Source organism: Oncorhynchus nerka, linkage group LG19 (genome assembly GCF_034236695.1).
Source record: "Oncorhynchus nerka isolate Pitt River linkage group LG19, Oner_Uvic_2.0, whole genome shotgun sequence".
Lineage (NCBI taxonomy): Eukaryota > Metazoa > Chordata > Actinopteri > Salmoniformes > Salmonidae > Oncorhynchus > Oncorhynchus nerka.
Genome location: NC_088414.1, coordinates 41,855,358 through 41,861,225, shown reverse-complemented (window position 1 = coordinate 41,861,225; position 5,868 = coordinate 41,855,358).

Genomic DNA, 5,868 nt, shown 5'->3' with positions numbered 1-5,868 from the left:
ACTATACTGTCCATCCACAGCCTACTATATTGTCCATCCACAGCCTAATATACTGTCCATCCACAGCCTACTCTACTGTCCATCCACAGCCTACTCTACTGTCCATCCACAGCCTACTATACTGTCCATCCACAGCCTACTATACTGTCCATCCACAGCCTAATATACTGTCCATCCACAGCCTACTATACTGTCCATCCACAGCCTAATATACTGTCCATCCACAGCCTACTATACTGTCCATGCACAGCCTACTCTACTGTCCATCCACACACTACTATACTGTCCATCCACAGCCTAATATAGTCCATACTACTCTACTGTCCATCCACACACCTATACTGTCCATCCACAGCCTAATATACTGTCCATCCACAGCCTACTATACTGTCCATCCACAGCCTACTATAATGTCCATCCACAGCCTACTATACTGTCCATCCACATCCTACTATACTGTCCATCCACAGCCTAATATACTGTCCATCCACAGCCTACTATACTGTCCATCCACAGCCTAGCCTAGCCTAGCCTACTATACTGTCCATCCACAGCCTAGCCTACTATACTGTCCATCCACAGCCCATCCTAGCCTACTCTACTGTCCATCCACAGCCTAGTCTACTATACTGTCCATCCACAGCCTAGTCTACTGTACTGTCCATCCACAGTCAGCCTACTCTACTGTCCATCCACAGCCTAGTCTACTATACTGTCCATCCACAGCCTAGTCTACTGTACTGTCCATCCACAGCCTAGTCTACTGTACTGTCCATCCACAGTCTAGCCTACTCTACTGTCCATCCACAGCCTAGTCTACTATACTGTCCATCCACAGCCTAGTCTACTGTACTGTCCATCCACATAGCCTACTCTACTGTCCATCCACAGTCTAGCCTACTCTACTGTCCATCCACAGCCAGTCTACTATACTGTCCATCCACAGCCTAGTACTATACTGTCCATCCACAGCCTACTATACTGTCCATCCACAGCCAGTCTACTATACTGTCCATCCACAGCCTAATATACTGTCCATCCACAGCCTAGCCTATACTGTCCATCCACAGCCTAATACTCTACTGTCCATCCACAGCCTACTCTACTGTCCATCCACAGCCTACTATACTGTCCATCCACAGCCTACTATACTGTCCATCCACAGCCTAGTCTACTCTACTGTCCATCCACAGCCTAGCCTACTATACTGTCCATCCATAGTCTAGCCTACTATACTGTCCATCCACATCCTACTACTGTCCATCCACAGCCTACTATACTGTCCATCCACATCCTACTATACTGTCCATCCACAGCCTACTATATTGTCCATCCACAGCCTACTATACTGTCCATCCACAGCCTACTCTACTGTCCATCCACAGCCTACTATACTGTCCATCCACAGCCTACTATACTGTCCATCCACAGCCTAATATACTGTCCATCCACGGCCTACTATACTGTCCATCCACAGCCTAATATACTGTCCATCCACAGCCTACTATACTGTCCATGCACAGCCTACTCTACTGTCCATCCACACACTACTATACTGTCCATCCACAGCCTAATATACTGTCCATCCACAGCCTACTATACTGTCCATCCACAGCCTACTATAATGTCCATCCACAGCCTACTATACTGTCCATCCACATCCTACTATACTGTCCATCCACAGCCTAATATACTGTCCATCCACAGCCTACTATACTGTCCATCCACAGCCTAGCCTAGCCTAGCCTACTATACTGTCCATCCACAGCCTAGCCTACTATACTGTCCATCCACAGCCCATCCTAGCCTACTCTACTGTCCATCCACAGCCTAGTCTACTATACTGTCCATCCACAGCCTAGTCTACTGTACTGTCCATCCACAGTCTAGCCTACTCTACTGTCCATCCACAGCCTAGTCTACTATACTGTCCATCCACAGCCCATCCTAGCCTACTCTACTGTCCATCCACAGCCTAGTCTACTATACTGTCCATCCACAGCCTAGTCTACTGTACTGTCCATCCACAGTCTAGCCTACTCTACTGTCCATCCACAGCCTAGTCTACTATACTGTCCATCCACAGCCTAGTCTACTATACTGTCCATCCCACACTCTACTGTCCATCCACAGCCTAGCCTACTCTACTGTCCATCCACAGCCCACTAGTCCATCCACATCCTAATCTACTGTCCATCCACATCCTACTCTACTGTCCATCCACAGCCTACTATACTGTCCATCCACATCCTACTCTACTGTCCATCCACAGCCTACTATACTGTCCATCCACATCCTACTATACTGTCCATCCACAGCCTACTATATTGTCCATCCACAGCCTAATATACTGTCCATCCACACTACTGTCCATCCACAGCCTACTATACTGTCCATCCACAGCCTACTCTACTGTCCATCCACAGCCTACTATACTGTCCATCCACAGCCCTATACTGTCCATCCACAGCCTAATATACTGTCCATCCACAGCCTACTATACTGTCCATCCACAGCCTAATATACTGTCCATCCACAGCCTACTATACTGTCCATGCACAGCCTACTCTACTGTCCATCCACACACTCTATACTGTCCATCCATCTGTCCATGCACAGCCTCTACTGTCCATCCACACACTACTATACTGTCCATCCACAGCCTAATATACTGTCCATCCACAGCCTACTATAATGTCCATCCACAGCCTACTATACTGTCCATCCACATCCTACTATACTGTCCATCCACAGCCTAATATACTGTCCATCCACAGCCTACTATACTGTCCATCCACAGCCTAGCCTAGCCTAGCCTACTATACTGTCCATCCACAGCCTAGCCTACTATACTGTCCATCCACAGCCCATCCTAGCCTACTCTACTGTCCATCCACAGCCTAGTCTACTATACTGTCCATCCACAGCCTAGTCTACTGTACTGTCCATCCACAGTCTAGCCTACTCTACTGTCCATCCACAGCCTAGTCTACTATACTGTCCATCCACAGCCTAGTCTACTGTACTGTCCATCCACAGCCTAGTCTACTGTACTGTCCATCCACAGTCTAGCCTACTCTACTGTCCATCCACAGCCTAGTCTACTATACTGTCCATCCACAGCCTAGTCTACTGTACTGTCCATCCACAGTCTAGCCTACTCTACTGTCCATCCACAGTCTAGCCTACTCTACTGTCCATCCACAGCCTAGTCTACTATACTGTCCATCCACAGCCTAGTCTACTATACTGTCCATCCACAGCCTACTATACTGTCCATCCACAGCCTAGTCTACTATACTGTCCATCCACAGCCTAATATACTGTCCATCCACAGCCTAGCCTACTCTACTGTCCATCCACAGCCTAGTCTACTCTACTGTCCATCCACAGCCTAGCCTACTCTACTGTCCATCCACAGCCTACTATACTGTCCATCCACAGCCTACTATACTGTCCATCCACAGCCTAGTCTACTCTACTGTCCATCCACAGCCTAGCCTACTATACTGTCCATCCATAGTCTAGCCTACTATACTGTCCATCCACATCCTACTCTACTGTCCATCCACAGCCTACTATACTGTCCATCCACATCCTACTATACTGTCCATCCACAGCCTACTATATTGTCCATCCACAGCCTACTATACTGTCCATCCACAGCCTACTCTACTGTCCATCCACAGCCTACTATACTGTCCATCCACAGCCTACTATACTGTCCATCCACAGCCTAATATACTGTCCATCCACGGCCTACTATACTGTCCATCCACAGCCTAATATACTGTCCATCCACAGCCTACTATACTGTCCATGCACAGCCTACTCTACTGTCCATCCACACACTACTATACTGTCCATCCACAGCCTAATATACTGTCCATCCACAGCCTACTATACTGTCCATCCACAGCCTACTATAATGTCCATCCACAGCCTACTATACTGTCCATCCACATCCTACTATACTGTCCATCCACAGCCTAATATACTGTCCATCCACAGCCTACTATACTGTCCATCACACAGCCTAGCCTAGCCTACTATACTGTCCATCCACAGCCTAGCCTACTACACTGTCCATCCACAGCCCATCCTAGCCTACTCTACTGTCCATCCACAGCCTAGTCTACTATACTGTCCATCCACAGCCTAGTCTACTGTACTGTCCATCCACAGTCTAGCCTACTCTACTGTCCATCCACAGCCTAGTCTACTATACTGTCCATCCACAGCCCATCCTAGCCTACTCTACTGTCCATCCACAGCCTAGTCTACTATACTGTCCATCCACAGCCTAGTCTACTGTACTGTCCATCCACAGTCTAGCCTACTCTACTGTCCATCCACAGCCTAGTCTACTATACTGTCCATCCACAGCCTAGTCTACTATACTGTCCATCCACAGCCTACTATACTGTCCATCCACAGCCTAGTCTACTATACTGTCCATCCACAGCCTAATATACTGTCCATCCACAGCCTAGCCTACTCTACTGTCCATCCACAGCCTAGTCTACTCTACTGTCCATCCACAGCCTAGCCTACTCTACTGTCCATCCACAGCCTACTATACTGTCCATCCACAGCCTACTATACTGTCCATCCACAGCCTAGTCTACTCTACTGTCCATCCACAGCCTAGCCTACTATACTGTCCATCCATAGTCTAGCCTACTCTACTGTCCATCCACAGCCTAGTCTACTCTACTGTCCATCCACAGCCTAGCCTACTCCACTGTCCATCCACAGCCTACTATACTGTCCATCCACAGTCTATCCTACTATACTGTCCATCCACAGTCTAGCCTACTATACTGTCCATCCACAGCCTACTATACTGTCCATGCACAGCCTACTCTACTGTCCATGCACAGCCTACTCTACTGTCCATCCACAGCCTAGCCTACTCCACTGTCCATCCACAGCCTACTATACTGTCCATCCACAGTCTATCCTACTATACTGTCCATCCACAGTCTAGCCTACTATACTGTCCATCCACAGCCTACTATACTGTCCATCCACAGCCTACTATACTGTCCATCCACAGCTTAGCCTACTATACTGTCCATCCACAGCCTACTATACTGTCCATCCACAGCCTAGCCTACTATACTGTCCATCCACAGCCTAACCTACTCTACTGTCCATCCACAGTCTATCCTACTATACTGTCCATCCACAGCCTAACCTACTCTACTGTCCATCCACAGTCTAGCCTACTATACTGTCCATCCACAGTCTATCCTACTCTACTGTCCATCCACAGCCTAATATACTGTCCATCCACAGCCTACTCTACTGTCCATCCACAGCCTAGCCTACCCTTCTGTCCATCCACAGCCTAGCCTACTCTACTGTCCATCCACAGCCTAGCCTACTCTACTGTCCATCCACAGCCTAGCCTACTATACTGTCCATCCACATCCTAATCTACTGTCCATCCACATCCTACTCTACTGTCCATCCACAGCCTACTATACTGTCCATCCACATCCTACTCTACTGTCCATCCACAGCCTACTATACTGTCCATCCACATCCTACTATACTGTCCATCCACAGCCTACTCTACTGTCCATCCACAGCCTACTATATTGTCCATCCACAGCCTAATATACTGTCCATCCACAGCCTACTCTACTGTCCATCCACAGCCTACTATACTGTCCATCCACAGCCTACTCTACTGTCCATCCACAGCCTACTATACTGTCCATCCACAGCCTACTATACTGTCCATCCACAGCCTAATATACTGTCCATCCACAGCCTACTATACTGTCCATCCACAGCCTAATATACTGTCCATCCACAGCCTACTATACTGTCCATGCACAGCCTACTCTACTGTCCATC